General features: G+C 32.4%; 1 protein-coding gene across 1 annotated transcript in view; it reads left to right on the forward strand.

Moving 5' to 3' along the window:
• The window catches only part of LOC124532854, a 190,930-nt gene that overhangs the window by 71,773 nt on the left and 95,647 nt on the right, over nt 1-23,510 (forward strand). The window lies entirely within an intron of this gene.

The raw sequence follows: 23,510 nt of genomic DNA on the forward strand, positions 1-23,510 counted from the left end.
GGTTCACAATATTTTGAGAGTTTACAATCTGACTGACTGATTGACTGATAGAGGCTGTAATTCTCCCGAGAACATGAGTACATAAAAGATATACAGGTTTCTTCACGAAGTAGTTCCTCTCGTGAGTTTAATTATAAATACGCATTAAAAACGTTCAAATTTATTTGTTTTACCTCAGGTAATCAGGAGCCTCAGGCTTTGGATTATTATTATAGGTTAATTATATTTACTTAGATTCAAATCAAAATTAATTCTCAATATATTTGTGCAATGTACTAAATTTGCAAATACACATATTGAGCTGCTAAGCGTCTAAAGAATGATGATGAATGATGAAATCGTAAAATAGTTTTGTTAATATTAAAATGCTGTATAATATAATATAAAAAAAAACAACAGCCTGTAAATTCCCACTGCTGGGCTAAAGGCCTCCTCTCCCTTTGAGGAGAAGGTTTGAAACATACTCCACCACGCTGTTCCAATGCGGGTTGGTGGAATACACATGTGGCAGAATTTCTATGAAATTTCTCACATGCAGGTTTTCTCACGATGTTTTCCTTCACCGCAGAGCACGAGATGAATGATGATGACAAATTAAGCACATGAAACAGCGGTGCTTGCCTGGGTTTGAACCCGCAATCATCGGTTGACTCAATATAATATAATACGGTCCTATGACCGTACGTGACCCGAGATGGTCGAATGGTTAGAACGCGCATCTGAACAGATGATTGCGGGTTCAGACCCAGGCAAAAACCTCTGAATTTTCATGTGCTTAATTTTTATTTATTCATCTCGTGCTGGGCGGTGCAGCAAAACATCGTGAGGAAACCTCCATGTGACTTGTTAAAAAAATTCAGCCTCATGTGCCTCCACCAACTAAATAATTTATTGATTAATTCTTACAAATTACAAAATCTTGGTATGTGTCAGCCTATCTGGGTAGGTACCACCATCTACCATCACTATTTGTGCCTCGATATTATCTGTCAAACAACAGTATTATTGTGTTCCAGTTTCAGGGTGCGCGAACCAGCATTACAAGCACATAATACATTAGTTTAAAAAGTTAGTGGTGTGCTATGTAAGCAATGTTTAATATTTCTGGCAGCGCCAATATCTATGAGTGGTGGTGACGTACCATTAGGGTTACCAATTTGCCTGGCCTACCTATAAAAAAATCTTTAGAAAATTTCATATTACAATACGCTTATACATCTTATACCTGTTCGTAAAGTGAATTCAATCGAGAACAACCTACGGAAATTGCGATTCAGTGGCGAAATGCAGTCAACTTGACAACTGTTTCTATGCAAACATTTTGCTCTGATATTTTCATACATTTTACCAGGGAATTTTATGCAAGAGAAAATCTTATGGAAGAAATAAATATTAATGGATATTGTCGAATTGCCTATTATATCCTATACTTGACTTAATATGAATAAAGTGTAGCGCTACATTTACTTTTTATAAGGAACATCTGACTGCTTATTAAGGTAATCGTGAACAATTCACGTCACTAATAGGACCTCCTTCAAGTTAAATGGTCCTTGCTTTTGTCATAATCCTTAACAATTGAGAATATTTTATGCAAGAGATTTGATATTAATAGGCAGTAAAATTCATCTACCGTTACAATGATATAAGCATGTGATATTTTTTTTCTGAATTATTGTCATAAAATACATACCTATTTGTACAGTATCTTTATTAACATAAGAATTAACAACATTAAATGCTTAAATATATATATACAAATATGAACTAAAACCAGTGGAGGCAATGAGGCGAAGTGTTATACTTTTGATGAAGCTTTTTGCACCACTACTCCAAGGGCCAAGCACAATTTGTACAGTGAGGTAGTTTTAAGGGTGAATAGTAATAAATACAATAAATATTAATAAATATTGGACAACATCACATACATTATCCAAATGTAAGTAGCTAAAGCGCTTGTGTTATGGAAAGAAGTAACGACGGTACCGCAAATGAAATTTGGCATGTAGCTTTAAGTCCAAGAAAGGACATAGACTTACTTTTTGCCTGACACATGACAACCAACATCTTAAACCACGAGCAAAGTCGCAAGCGACTACTAGTTTTTAATACTTCGATACTACAATACCGCAGTACAACTGTGGTCCAATTTTCAGTACACTTTAGTATATCTATATCAGTATATACAAGAAAAATCAATATAATATAATACAAAATTATCCACTGCCAGACTTACAAATATAAATGTACTACCAATTTGTACACATCAATAAACCATGAACCAGATAAGTAGTTCATATATGGATAAGTTAAAGCAAAAACAAAATAAAACTTATATCTTTATCAAATTAGCATGACATACAAGCCGTGGCATTCTTTCTCAGAGACAATTTCCTGAACAATTTAATTTAGATCTCTTCAAAGCAAGAGTGAATGGGCTTTTAGGTGAGTATGCTCCGGTTTAATCTTGTTACATATATGGACAGGAGCGAGCGTTCAGAGCAAATGTCCTTTCTTAGAAAACTATAAACAGTAAAATTGTAGCTGATAGATTGGTATTATTAAGCCTGCTTTCTTGTTATGATACTTGTAGCGTAATAATATTACGCTAAACTGTTAAATTTAAATGAAAGGAAATTAGTTGCCATATTTTATTATTAATAAATCAGCCATTTTTTTGTTGTTCGGACACGTATTTCTATTGAGTCAAATAATTATTATTTAACATCTCGTAGTTTGAATATGTTCCATGTATATTTAATTTAATTCAAAGACAATAAAGTTAGTCTCTGGTATCAATTTTCATTATGACAAACGAGCTAAAATAGAAAAAAAATAATGGTATTCACAGTGGTAACATTTTAATTTTACCACCGTGAATATCAATGACATAACACATTAAACTTACATTTAAGTATGTTGTTACATTAAGTAGTTATATAGGAATTTCCGTCAATGTGCAATTATTGATGTGATTACATCTTGCAACATTTTTTAATACTTATATTGAACGCTGTTTATCTCTTGACCTGGAGAAAATCAGTAAAGATTATTCCAATACTTAAATCTGGTAGTCCGTCAGATCCCAACAACTAAAGGGCAATCTCAATACCTAACACAATACTCAGCAAAATAGAAGAAAAAGTGTCCTAATTATTCGCCTACTTTAGCAGACACAATCTGCCTCATAGAAAATTATCTGTTTTTACGATAACCTCGGTCAATTTAATGGTTAACCGATGCAGGTATCGAGCTTATTAAGAAGGTCTATGACGCCTGGTAGGAGTCATAAGATATATTAGAGTTTTTTTGTGCGTTATCCAAAACCTTTGACTACGTTCAAAATAGGACTCTGATCAGGAAACTATATCACTATGGAATTAGAGATGTTCATTCGAACTTATGACTTCTTATTTTAACAATATAATTCAGAGTCTCACTACTGAGAAACTCCTGGTTCTTAGTTGGTATAGAGAACCATCCCATACATACAACAATGTTATGGTAGGTAACAAACATGATATAATCAAAATCACTTTGTAAGGCGATATTTATTATACATTTTGTGAGATCATGGTTTTCTGTCCGGCTGGTTGTTTAGTTTTTGATTTAAATATTTTAAGAGTGAACATTTAAATATGCAATAATGAATTTCGCAGTATTTACCGGTGTTACTGCAGCCAGTGGTAGTGTGCAAATTGACAATCAATAAGTGAGTATAAAGGTTGTATACTGAATAAAGGATTTTGTTTTGATTTAATTGTAAGTTCATTCAATAAACATCAATTTCGATAATAATAATAATCTGTTCTCTGTGTCCGGTGCCATGAAATGATTTTTACTATTTTACTTTATACTTTTATAGTACACCCATGTTTACTGTACTCATAGTGAAGTTATTAAATGCTAATTTAGATTTGTAAGTACTCTTAAGACTAAAGTCATAAGACTTAAGTAAAAGGGTACGATAACATATTTATTTTTAAATATACAGAATAACAAATTTAAGTAAACAAGATACATTTAAAAAGTAATTACACATTCAACATCATAATTAAAGTACTTAAACTTCATGTGAGAAATACGTGGACCCGTATGGTCACGTAGGCGACACGTGGAATCCGAAGTATGCCCCACATAGAGAGCCTTCTAGTGAAGTCTAATTTGTTTTAGCGGCGCTTATTAGTCACAGCGGTTTAGAACTTGAAAATTATTTTAATTATTCCTTTCTGATATTACAGATATTTATTAGTTATGTTCTTGATGATAGACTTTGGCAAATTTAGTCTCGGTACGTATCGCCTGCACGTGATATATCCTACCGTCAAACTTGTATTATAGTCTTCCGTTTTAAATAGGAAGTGAGTCTGTGTATAAATATAATCGTAAAAGCCTGTAAATTTCTTTACCACTGTGTTAAGGTTCTCCCTTTGAGGAGAAGGTTAGGAACATATTCCGCCACGTTGCTCCAATGCGCGTTGGTGGAATCATATGTAGCAGAATTTCTTTAACATTAGACACATACAGCTATCCTTAGGAATTTTTTCTTTACTGCCAAACTTGAAATGAATTTTAAACACAAATTAGGTACATGAAAATTGTGTGGTCCTTGTCATTGTTTAAAATGTACGCGCTCTAAGCACTGGGCCTTCTCGGCTCTTAGTAAAAGTAAGAGTCTGTCTAACAGTCCATAAGATCTTAGTTTCTAGGTAGGTGTATAACAATACTTAGTGTTATTACACACTATGATGTGAGTGAGCCAGTAACAAGTACAGCACATCTTAGTTCCCAAGATTGTTGGTGAATTGGTGATATGAGGAATGATTTTCTTACAAATGAAATATCTATATAACCACTTTCCACTAGATGACTCATTTACCATTCCATTAACCTACAGGAATAAAATAAAATAAATTGATCTGAATATAATTTTCTTATATTATTTTATATATATGAAAACTATTAAAAGCAATGAGTTTCATCGTTAAGGTATTTTCTTTTACAGATCAGTGGTATTATTTAATTTGACAACCATCAAGTGAATTATTTAAGGCTACCTGTTGACTTCCAGGCAGGATATATTAATTTAAATAATTGTATTAACTCACATTGTTTGTGAGTTAATAGAAATAATAATGTTTTTTTAAATGTTGAAAAAGAGTAACTACTGAGTTTCTTACCGGTTCTTCTCGGTAGAATCAACTTTCCGTACCGGTGGTAGCTTCACTTAATTGTTAAATGACGATTCAAAAGTGCTTGTAATAGCCCACTTGAATATTTATTTTGATTTTGATTTTTGATTTTATTTGAATTGATAATAAACGAAAACTACTTTATAAAACGGAGTTTAAATCAATAGAAAATAAACCACATTATATTATTATAAACTTAAAGGGCAATCAGTAACTCTCATTATTATTGTAAAGAGTTACAATAATAGCTGAAACGAATCCTTACATTTTCTCGCTTATTAATGCCAAATTCTTTCATAAAATATTCCCAATTGTTACGGGTATATGACGAAAGTAACCATTCAACTCAAAGAAGTCATATTAGTGACGTGAATTGTTCTCGAGTGTTCTTTATGAGAAATAAATGGAGCGATAGAATGTATTTATATTAGGGTAAGTATAGGAATTCGATAATTACATAAACAGCCTGTAAATTTCCCAATGGTGGGCTAAAGCCTCTTCTCTCTTTGAGGAGTTGCTGTTCCAATGCGGCTTAGTGGATAACATCATCATCATCATCCTCCTGCCTTTATCCCAATTTTATTTGGGTTCGCCGCAGTATATCTTCTCCTTCCATACTTATCTGTCAGACGACATCTCACAAGTAACATTATTCCTAACCATATCGTCTATCACACAATCCATCCCTCGTTTCCTTGGTCGTCCTCTACCTCTATATTCATTGACATCCATGCTCAAGGATTTCCTTAAATATGTGTTACTCATTCCTCCGCATTACATGTCCATACCATGATAACCGCCTTCCATATAATTTATTGGCTATCGATGTCACTTTCAAACTTCCTTTTATGCATATATGTAACTCTTATGTTGGTGAATAGCATGTGACCGAATTTCATTGAAATACCGGCTGGAATCGATAATTATTTAATATTTACAAAATTATTTTATTTAGAAAATTAAAGTTTTACAAACAACGCTAACGATACCTTTGCAATACACAACAAATTAAAAAGTTTGAATTTAAAAAATATATGTATACATTCGATGAAATCGATTAAACCGAATGATCTTGACAAATGCGAGGTTAAACGATTTTGTCACATCACTATTCCAATTCCATTCATAAGTGGTGTCATGAACACTGACATTTTACCACTGCTAATTAAAAGTCGTACTGCAGCTTATTGATTATACAAAATTCCTATCAATTAATCCAAACCAGTCAAGCTATTTTCGTACCTATTGGTAAACGTACATAACATAGTATATTTAATTATACGTATGTGAACATTACGACACATTTTCTTTTGAACACAATTTACAAAAATAAGTCTATATAATTCGAATGTTCATTATATTTTATATGAATTGTGACGTAGTTAATCTTATAATAGAATATTTATATAAAATTGATTTTCTGATATCATTGACATACTAACCAATTCAACTGGATAGAATACGGAGATAGAAAAACTCTATCCCTTTCACTCCAATGGTAAATACCCCTAAAGAGATAAGGTACACCGACTTCATAATTCCTTTAAAGAGTTGAGGTGATAATTCTGCCAACTTGAAAGTGATTATCAGTTCCTCTTGACTAGCCAAAGCCAGTCCGAATTACAGCATCATCATTTTCCCCTTTCTCAAGTGTGTCTTTACGGTCGGATCTAAATTGCCATATCAAATGTTTCAGCCTGAAAGACCAAGATCAAATTTGAATTAACAGCTGTCAAACTTGACAGAAAGACCAAAATTTGAAGTGGATATCCTAGCGTAAATCTTAATTTTAGATCTGGATGTACATACTCATCAGCCGCTAGATAAATGATTATATCAGACTTTAGTTATTTAAGTAGGTACATCAAAAATCAAGATCAAAATTTGACTTGTGAGGACTCTATAAGATTTCTGTAATTCCGATTCGGAAACAATAATTAACATTCTCTCTCGTAACCCCAACGGCTTTTACCCTGCCCCTTACTATGTTTTACGAGAGATCAGAAGTGAACTTAAATTATAAAGAATGCTTGAGGCACTGACATTTTATTGGTATTGAAAAAAATACTGTAGTTGAAACAAGAGTTAAGAAATTATTGAAATATTTAATCATTTAGAATTAAGTTATGAATTATTTTATATACAGACAATACAAGATTTATAATACGAACAAACATTATTAAAAAAAATATATATATATATTAAAGACGCAGAATAATACATCCCTCCCCTCTTTCCCAAGCATAGAACTCAGACACATGCACAGACATACAGACATACGGAGTTACTTCTACAGATATAATAATATTAGTATTATATAGAAGTATAGATTTATTATAAATAATATTCGTTACTTGCAACACCTTATTAGTAGAACAATGTTTCACTATGTATTTCATTAAAAATCAACGAATTTCATTTACGTTTAGCGTTATGTATTTATTTTGGAACTTGTATTACAATTCGCATCAATACAGAAGTACAACATTACTATTATACATCAACATTAGCCTGTAAATTCCCTAAGGCCTTCTGTCCCCTTGAGGAGTAGGTTTGGAACATATTCCAATGCGGATTGGTGGAATACACATATAGAATTTCTGTGAAATTAGACACATGTAGATTTTCTCACGATATTTTCCTTCACCGCCAAGCACGAAATGAATTATAATAATTATTCAGCGTTGCTTGCCTGGGTTTAAACCCGCAATAATCGGTTAAGATTGACGCGTTCTAACCACTGGGCCATCTCAGCTACTATTATTCGCTTCGACGTTATTGTATTACTTTGATATGTAAATATTTTGTGTACATATTTGTGATATTATTGTGTTGTATGTATAAGATCAAGATCAGTATTGTATTGGATTAAAGCCGATTAAACAAATGAAGCCTTATGAAAGATAGATTTTACATATCCATTAATATGTACGCAATGTATGTTTTGTTTGTATAGTTTCTATTATCTTTATTATTAAGAGAAATTGAAAATATTTTTCATGTACATTCCAAACCTTGAATGTATTTTATGTACAGTCGGGTTAGAAAAAGTTTCGTCACCATAAGATCCATTTTCGTTTGCTCAGTATGAGCGATAATCTGCTTTACCGATCGAGAATGACATACTGCGTCGCAATGATTTGATATTTAGATTCAAAAGGTACTAAGAATTAATTAAGTACTAATTTACAAGGTGCAAATTCTGCCTCACATGGAGTACTGCTCTCATCTCTGGGCGGCGGTTCTCTCCCCAGTACCAGCTCCTTCCATTTCACCGTATACAACGTAGAGCGGCTCGAGTTATCGATGATGAAGCCCTTTCCGATCTCCTTGATCCTTTGGCTTTGCGTAGAGATGTTGGATCGCTCTGCATCGTCTACCGATTTTTTCACGGGGAATGTTCCGAGGAATTGTTCGGATTAATCCCGGCTGCTGAATTTCACCTTCAGACATCTCGCCAAAATTCTAAGTTTCACCGGCACCACCTTGATGTCCGAAAATCCACAACAGCGCGATTTCTGAGACATTTTTGCCTCGCACAACCACTTTGTCGAACCAGCTTTTGCCGGCGGTTTTTCCGAACCGATACGACATGGGTACCTTCAAGATAAGAGCGTACTCCTTTCTTAAAGGCCTGCAACGCACCTGCGAGCCCCCTGGTGTTGCAGATGTACATGGGCGGTGGTAGTCACTTTCCATCAGGTGAGACTCCTGCTCTTTTGCCACCTATGCCATAAAAAAAAAAGTTTAAGACTTGATAAGGGATGAATTTGAAAACAGACGAAGGTTTTCTTACGCTGACTGTACAATTTGTGACAGGCAATAAAATGTTATCGATGTGATATGTATAATTCATATTCGTGCCCCTTTCCTTTTCTCTATTTGCTTATGTGAGCGTGATGCGTATATTTTTTAACAATAAATTATAAATATTCTTAAATTAAAAATAAAATAAATTAATAAATTATTACAATAACTGATTATTGACATGAATTATAAATATTTACTGTATTATTCTTGAACGCGTGGAGGTGGCAAGAATGCTAGCCGCTTTCCCCATTTGCATTTGAATCTGAATTCCAATCTTCTGGCCAAAAAACTATCCAGCCCTACTGTCACAAATGGGAGCAATAAGGCGGGGAGTTATATATATGAAATGAAGCTTTTTGCTCTGCTACTCCAAGGACCAAATGTTTCAATGCCAATTGGGATAAAAAATAATTTTACATAAGACACGAATATTTTGATCGTTAATATTTTGAAGTCGCTTGAAATGCTGAAAATTATGCTCTTTCTTTTCTCGTCTGTCTCTGATCAGGATGTGATTTGATAAGGAGCAAAGGGTGATTAAAATTTGTCGAAAAAATATTATCACTACATAGTATACAGCAAAGTCGCTTTCTCTGTGCCTTTGTCCCTATGTATGCTTAAATCTTTAAAAATGCGAAATGGATTTTGGTGCAGTTTTTTTTAATAGACAGAGTGATTTGTGAGGAAGGTGTTTGTATATAATATATGGACAGTATAGTAAAGAAACACTAATAATTTTAATTAAAATAAACAAATTCTGTAGTACATTTAGTATCAGCTTTGTACCGGGGCGGGCTCTAGTTAAATAATAAAATCCTCGTATTAAAAACGAAGGCAAGTTGCAAAGTACTTTTTATTACTATAAAACAATAAAATCATAAATTTTCTGAATACCAACCATGTACCATAAATCGTAAAATAATTGTTTTATTTCGATTATAAATTAGATAACAAACAAAGAAAAAGTCTCTTCGAGGACCCTAAATGTCGTCAGCGTTGCAAACTTTATACATTTTTTAAATCATAAAATCATTTCGTCGTTCGTTAATTGCTTAGAATTTCATAGCTTTTATGCAGAAAAAGTATTAACTAAGCACGAGAACCGCTTACAGGAACAATACGTTTTACGAGAAAGTATTTAACGTTCGAAAAATTTAAAGCAGGCTTTATTTTAAAATGAGTAAAAAGTTTGTATGCAGATAGTTTTATATTCTTCTCGCTTATATACATATAACTAAATTTATTTGCCTGAAATTTCTTTGAAGTCCACAAGAAAACCTTCGTAATAGGATTCTTATTTACATTAATTCTTGTAAGTGTATTCGTAAATGTAAAATACATGGTTAAAAATACATTAAAGTATCAGTTTTCAAGCATCATTGTACAAAAAGAAATAACTTGTCGAAAAATACAAGTAGCTACACAAGTCCAAAACAATAACCAAATTACAATAAGGCTGACCAACAATGAGCAACTTCTAGTCCAGCAGTAGCGTCCAACGTTCACTGAGCAAATGAACTGACAGCACTCTGACCAATCGAAATTTAAACTCCACACAGCGCCATCTAGTGGTTCACTTCCAATAATAAAATGTAAAGAACGCCTTACCTGAATAATGACAATACGTTGTTACAGATTTATATCTAAAATATCTCAATTATAAAATAAAAATTTTGTTTTTTTGACTGTTTATAAATATCGATATTTAAATTCTTATAAAATTATCTTACAAATTTATTTATATTATTTGAAATTGCTTTAGCAAAAACTCTTGATCGAATTGCTCTTAAATTCTTTCAAGAAAAATCAAAGCCAATTACGGCTTATGTTGTCGTATAAATAATAAGTTATGATAAAAATATTAGAGTATTTGATTTGGATGATTTACATAATCTGATAAAATACTTTTTCATATTCGTAGATGCTGTATATTTTTTAAAAAAAATTTAGTTAATCGTCAAAATATTAAATGATAAGTGATCAGCGTCGCGTTCGCTAACACTGACACCAAATAAATAAGCACTTAGAATCAAACATTTTATTTTATTTGATACTAGCTGTACCCGCCCGCTTCGCTGGGCATTAGTCGCAGAAAATAAATTTTTAATTTTTCATGTTGCAAGTAATTACTGATCATCAACAATGTACAAATAATAAAGAAACAAATCAAGAAACATGCGAGATCTAATCAAATACTTAAAAATTATTTCATTTAATATTCGTCATCTCGATCTCGAAGTTTTGATTGGTCGTATCGAATAATTGTTTAATCGTTTGTTCCCTTAGTTTACATATTAACAATTAATTTTTGAAACAGCTTACGACGCTTCAGAATATGGTTAGTTTGATTATCTCTAATCGTTATACGATATGCATAGAAATCCATACAACTAACTCTCTTCGATGTCACAGAGCCTGTCGTGAATTAGTTTGATATAGTCCAAGACGATATCCATCTTCAGCTCGCACAAACAGAATCGGATAATCGTAATAATCGTCATACGATCGATGTATTTCAACAACACCTTTTATTATGGGAGTATAGAAAAGTGTTGTTTTTCGACTTTTTCAGGAAATTTTAATTTTTTTTTTGAATTTTTCTCTCCGTAAGAACTATCCTTGTACTTCAAGGAATATTTAAAAAAAAGAATTAGCGTAATCGGTCCAACCGTTCTCGAGTTTTGCGCTTAGCAACACATTTAGCGACTCATTTTTATATTATAGATCTATAAACCGCGCTGCTGACACGACAACTGTTCCTAAGAAATTTCGTAACTCGTACCAGTAGTTGTCAATAATAACCAAGATAACCCAGCATAAAGTTCTACTATACGCATCATCGACAAATGTACGCCTCTCGTGATAACATTACCATCGAGAACGTGGAGTGGCGGTTCAAGATAAAATCTCAATGTGGGCAAGATACAGTTTGCGAGGCCCTTGTTTTTTTACAGTACTCCAAACCCAATGTTATGTTGTACTTTTTCAAAGCGCGAGGCCTTTTGTACCGCGAAGCCGTGGCGGTGGCCCATACCACCCATGCCTTACGCCGCCACTGATGAATGAATGACAAAAACAAAAAAACTTTCAAATGTTTGCCAGTATTTGATTGTTGTCGTTAAAATCGACATATTTGAAAATAAACCAATCGATCTCTTTTATGGATTACGACATCTATAATACTAATACACTTGTGATATATCGACTAGACGTTAGATGTTATTGGCTATCGTCGACGAAATCCATCATCGATATTTTTCGTTGAGTCTAGACATTACACATTATTACTTATTCAGTACATTATTGATTTAGAAACAAATATGTATTATAGAACAGAAAGTGTGTTGTTCAATTCTAAATAAAAAATTGTATGTCCTTTCTACAATTTTATGCCTCTAGTTACTTGCGTACTACTGGAATGCCACTGGAATGCTTATAGCGTATTACTTGCATAAACTTGTTTGAATGTAATAAGTTGATGAAGCCATAACAGCAAATGATAATTTTGTGGATTACTAATTTTTAAACATTTTTAACATTTTTAACAAAAAAAAGAAATATATAAAAAATACTTGTAAATTTAATCGAAAATAAAAAACGATCTTGAGAGTTCAATTAAAATTGGATACAATTGTATTATCTTTGTTCTTATAATTGGAATAAATAACTCATTGATTTAGAGAAATAAGTTCAATCTTGTAAAAAAATACAGTATAATATTTTGAAAAATCAAAATCAAAAATAAACTTTATTCGAGTGGGCTTTTACAAGCACTATTGAATCGCCAATTAACAATTAAGTGAAGCTAACGGTTCGGAAAGTAGATTCTACCGAGAAAAACCGGCAAGAAACTCAGCAGTTACTCTTTTTCAACATTTAAAAAATACAAAGTCATGTTAGTTAATACAATTATTTAAATTAATGCATCCTTCGTGGAAGTCAACAGGTATTAATCCCACGCTTTTTTATTATCTACAAAATCTTGTATCGAGTAATACGCCTTTTTTACCAATGTATTTTTTATAAATGATTTGAATTTACGAAACGGCAAAGTTAAAAATGGCTGCGGAATTTTATTATAGAAACGGATACCTTGCCCCAAAAAAGATTTATTGACTTTGCGGATTCGGAAACTTGTCGTTATAAGCTTATCCTTACTCCTAGTGCATATACAATTTTTATCAGTGTCTGACGTTTTCTAGTATGTACGTGACCTTCTACTTTAAAAATTAGAAAAATAGCTGCACCGATCCTGTTTTATCTTCGATCTTAAACAAAAACATTTATTTAAATCCATCTGGTAAACTCTTAAATTGGCGCAATCAAAATAACTCCTCAAATTTATAGAACTAATATACATACAATCCGTTTTTGCCTTATTAAAATTTTATAATCAAAAAAAGTAATGTCAAATGCATAGAATATGACGTGTGTCTCTGAAAGACTTACCGCCTGGCCACGGGAAATTCGCCGACGCGAAATTTCGCGCGGTGCTAACGGCGAAGCGTGTATAGTACGACACAACTTAGATGTCGCATCAGCAAAATTAGTAAAACCGATCACATCCGAATTGAGTACGCTGTCCCAAGTTATCAATATTTATTTCTCATGCGAATATGATCTTTACACAAATGTAATAACTTGTAATATCATATGGCCTAATATATTCGTTAATTTGACGCGTCGATTAACATGCACTTGCTTTCTCTGACGCGTGAATCTATAGCGACGAATAGCGTCGAATGGCGCTATAGGGAGCTATTTCTATTGGTCGTGTAAATCGGCAGTAATCGGTTTTATTCCATTGCATTTTCCGATGCTACATCTAATTTGTGTCGTACTATACATTGCTATACGTTTGTTTCATTCGCAAGACGCATCGCCGTTCGCACCCCGTGAATATTCGCGTCCACGAATTTCCCGTGGCCAGGCGGTTGTATTAAAATTTGAATTGTGAGTAAGTACACTTACGAACGTAACGAACCCCAAAACCCGTATATTAGCTTATACAACTTTGTTGAACATTATTCCAGTAACAACTGTCGCAACTACTAAAATCCGTTCGGTTACATAAAATAGTTTCAACGTAAAAGTTACTTGCTAACAATGCGGTTCTGACGATTAAAATGTTTATCTATCTTTATATAGAGATATGTTATTTAATTGTACTTATTAACAGCAGCTTAAAATTTATGATGTATGTTTTATTGATTTAAAATTTTTATAGAAGCATTATTACTTGCATAATTATAGACAAAGTACGAAATACCAATTAAATTGTTAAAATTACTGTAATTGCAATCTCTTTAATTTTAATACTTATTATATTATCAGCATCAGTAAACCTTCACGTTCGTTTAATTTTTTTTTTAATAGCAGTATAAAGTTTCAATTAAATTGTCGAATGATATTCCAAACCATAGAAAAGGAGCTAAACCTAATATTACTTTCACGCAAAACCCCAACAGCTACCCTATGTGAGTATATTTTCATTCCAATACCATGTCTATATTTATATATGTGTATTGATTATTTAAATAGAATAATATAATAATAAAATCAAAAACCTTTCTATTGTTATAATGTATATTATACATATATATCATGGGCGGATTTACTGTAGGCTAGTATGTTAAGTTTAAAAATTAATCTTAATCATCTTCTTTATTTTTTAAACAACCTAAATTGAATTTTTGCACATCATTTCTTGTTTTACTATGATTTGGGGGCGTCAATCTGCCTTAAACTTAGAACCGCCAAGGTATTAAATCGACCCTTGTATCCACTTTCCCGATAATCCCTCATCGCTTAGAAACATATTAATCTCAAATAGATAAAGCAGTACCATCCGACCCAAGATATGAAGCCAGGTCTTTGGGATCTGCGAATTTATAGTTAACCAACAAGGGAGGTCTGTGAAAATAGATAAGTAGAATAGGTTCTTAAACATTGTATTTACCAATTAAAACAATATTCAAATTAACAACACTTGGTACATAAATTATACAATTTAAAAGCCATTCAACTTCACATCTCTGTGCTTATTAGTCGAATTCTTAATTTAATTTTCAATAACTATCGTTTTATGTCATTTTAATTCTCCAACACGCGTTAAATTTTCTGGTATAAGTTTTATGTATTAAGGTTCAGCAGTATTTTAGTCGCGACACACAAAAACCTTATTTATCACTGTAGCATTCAAATTAATTTTTAGGTCGAAGCAATCATGCCTTTTTATTATTTAGGAATAATATCTATACACCGAAAAAAGTCGAACACTAATTCAATTACACGATTTTTTTTTTTGATTATGTTGGACTGAAATCAAGGCAAGTATCACAAAATTATGATAAAATAAATGGTGTCTATGGACCCAAACGTGTCTTTATCAAACCGCATTGAAACCAAGTTGCATGGTGGAATAATAGATAAGAACTTCTTCTCAAAAAGAAAGGAGGTCTAAGCCTCCTTGGTAGGACATTTATTAGCTGCTACATTTTTTATATCATAGATTCTTTAGTAACAATTCAAACGATATTATAACAGTGATTCTAAATATGAAATATATTATTGATATAGAACGCTGTAAATGGGGATTGGGAGTATTGTCTTGAAACCTTAAGAACGGTAAAATTGGATTAGACATATTACAACTAGAAATAGTGAAATAACATTAGTTATAGACGTCTGTAATCGCATTTCATGGTTTCAATAAGTATAAAAACGCTGTATTCGATAATAACTTTTGTAACTGCTATACAAGATACCAAGAAATGTGTGAACGAGGAAAAATAACGGTCCAAAAATGACCCCTTGGAAAAGCCTCCTGCTCTTTTAAAATGATTTTGTGTTTTTGCATCAAGGTGATAAACATTTTATAATTATATACGACAGGTGACACAGGCTGTCTGCTTTCCGTAACTGCGGAAAAAGACATGAATTAATAAAGATAATCAAAATAAAAACTCGCACAAATACAAACTACATTTGCGACGTATTTTTCGATATTCTTTTTATCAAGCCAACTAAGCTTCAAATACTTCTTAAGATAATTGCCATAGAAATGCCACAATTAGTTTTTTATTTCATTTTTTCAGTGTTTCGGTCCATTTAATTCGCAAAAAAACTTCTATTTGTTTACACCATACATTATTACTGTAAATACATATTAGACAATGTTATTTTCTTGGAGAAGTTTTTCAATCCCCACATCACGTGATGATATTAAATTCAATATATGTTTGGAATATATTAATAATCCAATCATATTTTCTTATAATCTATTCCACATTTAAATTGATTAGATTTCACTGGCTCAACCAATGATATCCTGACGATAAAATATTGAATAATATGAAGATTGCGATATCATATTCATTAGGGCTCAGCGAAAACGCTGAGTTATGAGTAACGGCAAAGTTATTTAATTTATTGAAGTCGATAGCGTTATATCTGAATATATATTAATCAATAATCTCTTTGCATGCTATAGCAAAGCTATCATTAAATCTAATGGAATATAATAAATATAAGATATCTCTAGTCCTTCTTCGATTACAACAGCAGTAACAAAGCTAGTTTAATGTGATAAAATGTTGAATCATTTGATCCGATACATAAAATTTCAACACAATACAATCATAGAATACAATAATGACACTTTATAGATTCAAAGGATGCATATAATCTAAGATTTATACCTAAGCTCGTCTTCATTGACATTTTATAGTTTCTGAGCATATATTCGTAATAAATAAATACATTTACGAAATCTAAGCTATATTGCCCAATAAATCGTAAAATAGTATAACAATTCACAAAATTGCATCTCTCCCTGAAGCTAATAAAGATCTTTAGTGAGTTCCAAGGATACTTTATTGAAATTCTACGTTCTGCGAACTTAATAAAATCGGAATACCTTCGCATCGCTACCCTGGCTATGATTCTGTTAGTATAAGGTTAACATATTGGATACTTTTCTCTCGGAATGTCTTGGCAATATTCCTTTTAAAATTAAAATAACATTTTATTTAACTAAATACAAGATATATTTACAGTTATAAATAATACCAATCTCTATAATTATATCCTTTAGGCGACGATTAAAATCGGCAAATCGACTTTATACTTGCCTACTGTCTACCAGATAAAAAAACAATGTAGGTGAATGAATGAATGGACCCAAAGATTAAGGCCAAAGGTAAAAAATTGATTCGAAAATAGAAAGGATTATTTACGAGAAAATTTTATAAGCGCAAGGGTTGTCTGTCAGTCCTTTCCTTTGTGACACTTTATCTAAACATCTATCTCAATGTTGCTCTTTCAGTTAACACTGGTAACCGATTCTATTTTTCGAATAAGTTCTTTCAAAAATAAAATTTCAATACGTTTAAAAATAATTGTATAATTTATAGATGTTTGAAAAGCTATGTTTACTTCAAGTACATGAATTGGATATTCAAATATAATATAACAAATATTATAATATAATATTAAAATATTTGCCGAAAATTAATTGTAATTATATTTTAGTATGCAAAGATTTATCATATTTAATACTAATTTATGAATGTATTAAATAAATGAATCGGATGAATGGAAAAAAATTAGAAAATATTTTGCAAATTTAAATCTTAATTGTTTAAAATATGATAATCAAAGCAGTAGTAAATTAATTACTATCAGTATTACTTAGACTGAGAGATATCCAGTGACCTAATAAGAGGACCGTTTCTGAGCACGAAAAGTTTCCAACTAGATGTATTATTTAGTACACAATGTGGCTTAAGAAAAGGTCAGCTCTGCTGCGATCGAAAGTTTTTGTCACTTACAAACTGTCACAGAATAGTTTAATAAGGAAATATAGCCTCCTGCAAAATAGTGCAGACATTCGTAAGGCGTTTGACATCGTCTGCCAAAGATTATTTATTGTTAATTTATTCAAATTGATATAGGATGCAGTGAAATAATTTTGGTTTAGATTTAATAGGCGTAAAATGCATAGAGATGAAAAAAATATTTGTCCATCTAAGGTGAAAAATTAAATCTAAATTTAAATACATTGAATAATATGGATTACCACAAGGTAGCGTAATAGAACTACATTTATTCATAGAGGTATGTATATACTGAAATAGAAAATTTAATAAATAAGTTGTTCTTAAAATATTGATACATAATTAGGTATAAAATTAAATTATTTTTTGAAATATTTTTGCAAATCGGATGTAGGGAAGTACTTTTATTTTTTTCTCATTTATTAGCACGGTAGACTGCCGAGTGCCATTACGTACGGGGACGAAAATATTTTTTTGGGTAATTGAGGCGTCAGTGAAACAGTCTGTATTCAGAAACTTAAAGAAAATTAAATTTAACATTCATTTTTTTTTATAAATATTTATAATACTACAGCTTACAAATTGCTGAGGTGAAGAATATATCGAAATTTGTTGATTTTTATCTTCGTAACCTTTAATGATATATCAACTGTATTATTAAGATCATACACTGTAGATATGAAGATCATTAATTCCACAATTTCTGCCTTTCGATTGAACAAATACCTTCATGCCGTAATCTCAAGTCTAGTTTTCAGCGCGTTTTTGGAACTGGAAAAGATCGATGGAATGATAGCGCCTCGCTGGCTCTCTTAATTCACCAAACAGATATCAACGATTTATTAAGACCCATTTTTTGCAGGAAAGCGGGGCAGTTCATAAATGGGCAATGGTTTTTGTGAAATATGAGCTGATGTTCTCGCGATTTCGGTACGATTTTCGTTTTAATTATATCCAAAATGAAATGTTTTTAGCTCAAGAATCTATTTCTACATATGATTGAAGTTTTAATGGAAAATAATATTGAAAAAGATATGATCCAATTTAAAACACAGATATATCCAATTTGTATGAGTAGAGTCAAAACATAATGTTGTCTTAAATTTTCGCGATGATTACACATTTAAATAAAACTATTTATAACGGATGAATCGCGTATATTAATTATTTTTAAACATCCCGACGTTTCGAGCACTTTGCAGTGTTCGTGGTCACGGGCAGACTAAGATGACATTTGTCTATTTGAAGAACAAAGGAAATATTATTAACAACTACCGCCAACGATTTCTCAATTGATATCTTGAGTAACGTTCCGGTTGCACGCAGAAGGCACTAACTGTATCTTTAGGTCTTGCAGTCTGTTGGATTTGGGATTTTAAATTTTTAATAAGTGGATCCCAGGTGTTTCGGATGTTTTTGAATTTCAATAGCCTCGCGTATCATTCTAGGAATGAATCTGTGTTCTCTAGCGAGGATCTGTGGTTTATCAAATCGGAAAAAATGGTTAGGTTTATCCAGAGCATGTTCACAGACTGCAGACTTAGAAGAACGCCTATTTTTGACATCTCCTATATGTTCCTTGACCCTGGTACCGATACTTCTCTTTGTTTGGCCTATGTAAGATAAACCACACTCACATTCGAGTTTATATACTCCTGCAGTTTGTAAAGGAATATTACTCTTGATAGGTCTCAAGAACTGGCTCACTTTCTTATGAGGCTTGTAAACGGTTTTAATTGAAGCTCGCTTCAAGATGTTGCCAATCCTGTCTGTAACTCCCTTCACATATGGTAGAAATGCAGGTTGTCGCTCAACTGTGGGTGGCTTGATACGGCTTCTGCGATGCTGGCGAGGCACGGGCAGCTTGTTCTGGTGGAGTGCAAGCTTGACCTGACGTAGCTCGTCCTCTAGGTGTTCAGCATCGCAGAGATGGTGGGCTCTCTGAAACAAAGATTTGCCAACGGTAGCTAACTGGCTAGGGTGGTGGTGCGAGTCACCATTGAGGTATTTGTTGGTGTGTGTGGGTTTCCTATAAACTGTGTGACTTAATGTATTGTCAGGATTCTTGATAATAAGGATGTCAAGGAAAGCTAAAGAATTATTTGCCTCTAATTCCATAGTAAATTGAATGTTTTTATTTATAGAATTAAGATGTACTAAAAATGCAGATGTCAGATCACTAGGTAATATTGTGAAAGTGTCATCTACGTACCGTTTATAAAACCTAGGTGTTATAGGTCCGGAGCGAAGAGCCCTCTCCTCCAGGTCTTCCATGAATAAATCGGCGACCACGGGGGATACTGGAGAACCCATGGCTACCCCGTCTACTTGTACATAGAATTCATCATTCCACATTAAATAACCAGATGTGAGGCAGTGATGTAACAGCTCTGCATATTCAATAGGCATGTTGTGTGTCTGTAGTTTCCTCTTGACAATTTCGATGCAGTCTTGTATGGGTAAGCAGGTAAACAATGACTGGACATCAAAACTAACCATTGTCAGCTTATTGACAGCTTAAGCGACCAGGTTTTAACTAACGACTTTTATTCTTTGGATCACAGACAATTGAAATATTCAGGATTAATGTTTATTTCGCCTATTTGAATATCTTATATTGATACATATCAAATTATTTCGATTGACGAAATACCTCATATATCAGATTAATAAATATCAGTGAATACGAAATAAAATGTAAAGATATGAAACTTGGCACTTAGTGTAATATCATCGCAACGTTATAGGATTATGTGTGGTAATTGCAATCTGATAAAGACGATTTTCCTATCACGCGAGGTGTCTATCCACTCTTGAATAATAAAGAGGCCATACGAAATCGAGATTTTCTTAAAATGTCCTTTGAATAATATATAAGTTGGAATGTTCTGAAGAGATTTTTTTGGTTCAGACTCTTGGATACATCCAAACCTCGTAATTAATATAATTGTACTTTTATACGACTTTTTCTCTTTAAGAGGAGCCAGACTTATATTTTATGTAGGTAGATTTTCATAGGTATTCTTACAGCCCACGCTGTTTCTTCCATAAGGTTTCCTTTCTGTCTCGTTATATTTCTACGTGTCACTAATGTCTTATGTTATGTAACAAATTCATTGTTATATAGAATGAAAAGCATAAGTATAGGAGAGTTCCAATGATTACAATTTTACCTTTATAAAGACAGAAATAGAAGGGAACGATAGGCTGAACACGATTAAGGCGGGTCCTAACCTAACCTTTGACTTTGACGTTATCATTGCTTTGCTTACATGATTTTGAAAACGGTAATATAGTAATTAACTTGCTAAACTATCGCCTTATAGCATGGAAATAAATTACACAAAAAAAAAATCAAGTTTACGGCTAATTAACAAAACTTGCAAAGGCCATCTCTTGCAGGCAGCCTCAGGCGGATGTTGCCTGTGGGTAATATTTATATCGGTAAAACCTGCAGAGAGCGTAATGCAAATACGATAAAATTATAGAATATAGATATTAATTAATAACATACTAGTAACGATATATATAGTAATATTATAAACAGGTAAAATATGTTTTTTTGTAAATAGTATATTTTTCCCGTTGGTTGGCGGAGGAGCATATGGACCTGATGGTAAGTAGTCACCACCACTATATTATATAGACAATGGCGAAAGACAAAATCTTGGTTAATGGGTCTGGAAGTGTCAAAATGCTCATGTTTTTTTGCACACATTTATGCGCTAACTTGACATACTATAATTATGTCCTGCATCGTTAACAGTTCTTCCTTGTGATTCGTCACCGATACCAATATGGGTCTGGTCAACATCATTATCATAATCATTTTACGAAGCGCGAGACACCATCTGCAAAGCTATTGATTTTACTTAAAAGATACAATTCAATTTCGTCGGTATCGAACCCACTTCCAAAATGCAGTAACTACATTTCTATTTGCTTGTATTGTCAGCTACACGATAACTCTTAATAGAATATGTTAACTAAACTCTTTTAAAAATTTATGAAGGTCCTAATCACATATTACCCCTAAGAACCTTGGAGTTAATTAAGTTTTACGGTTATAGCTTGTTTTACGCTTATTCCTTTTTACTTGAGGAAACTATAAAAAAATAAAAAACCGAATATTCATTTGACAGTGATATCCGTAATGAAAATTCGTCAAAAGAATAAAAAATATGTTGACTGTTAAATACACAGTTAAATATACTTTTGTTTTGCCATCAATAAAAGCGAAATCATCTGAACAAAGTGCTAGCTTTGAGTTATTATCGATTAATACGGATATCATATAATCATCTTTTTTTTAATTACATACATTGACAAATTTACCACGTGGTGGATGCTCACTTGTTACATAGACTTTAGCAATGTAATAAATATTAATTTTTTATGCGCCACAGACTTTGAGAACTAATATCCTATGTCCCTTGTAGCATACTAGCTCAATCACTTTTCAAACCAGAAATAATAAGTATTACTGTTTGGCTAGCGCCGAAGTATGTGACAAAACCTACCGAGACGAGCTTGGAAGAAACTTAACTACCAAGCAGACATTTTCTTAAATAAGAGTACTCAGGGTGAAAAAAAATATTTGACATCCTCTATAATATGTAATTTCATTTAATTTTCCAATTTATTTAAAATATTCATTAATTTTGTTTAATCAAAATTTCTCTGCAAGCATTAAAAATATAAACCCTGATTTTAAATAATTACACCAAATAACAAATCTAAATAACCCATCCTGTATCTAAATCTCGAGGCAAATTACATCTAAATTGATGTCAACATTCAAGAGAATCGATGTAAAATCTTGCTAAATGCTAGCTCAGACAAATTTAAACCCTATGGTATTAACTTTAGGACTCAGAACTGCATGAATGTTTCTAAAGCCACAGAAAGCTGATGTCAAGCCAAATTGACAAGAATTGATGGCGAGTTTGAGCATATTTTAAGGAAATGAAGCATTAAAAAGCGACATTTTATTCTGCATAGCTTAAAGGGTTGTCTGATAATGGTTATTAGAATGGCATAAATTATTCAAATTTTCAATATAAAGGAAATTATTGAAAATAGATGAACGAAGTATTTAACAAAATTTAATATAATAGTAATCAATTCCAAAAATTCGCACCAATTGGAATGTAAAAAATAATAATAAATATGAGACAACATCACATACATTACTCTGATCCCTATGTAAGTATCGATTAGGTCTGGGTGTTTTTGAAAACGATTGTATCACAAACACCCAGACCCAAGACAACATAGAAAACTAATGATAATCTACATCAACTCGGGCGGAAGTGGCGTACCCATGAAAACCGGTGTACACACCACTGGAAGGTCAGAGGCCCACACAAAGAGTCAAGTCACAAAAAATTGCTTTTCCTGTCATATTATCAGACGCTGCTCAAATGTTTAAGGAACTTTAAGCCATTGCATCTGAGTCTTTTCGCTCGTGTCGTATTAGAGGCTCATCCCATTATAGAATAAGGAAATACAGAGTAAATAGTTGCAAAGAGGGCATTATTATATTTTCTACAGAATAGTCTCCATCAAAATAATCTGTAACTGAAATCGATCAGAAAATTTTCATTATCATTCCAGTATGAATGCAATGCAAAATCAATTATAGAATCACAAAACACTGAACAACTGAGAA

The sequence above is a fragment of the Vanessa cardui genome, chromosome 10 (assembly GCF_905220365.1).
Source record: "Vanessa cardui chromosome 10, ilVanCard2.1, whole genome shotgun sequence".
Lineage (NCBI taxonomy): Eukaryota > Metazoa > Arthropoda > Insecta > Lepidoptera > Nymphalidae > Vanessa > Vanessa cardui.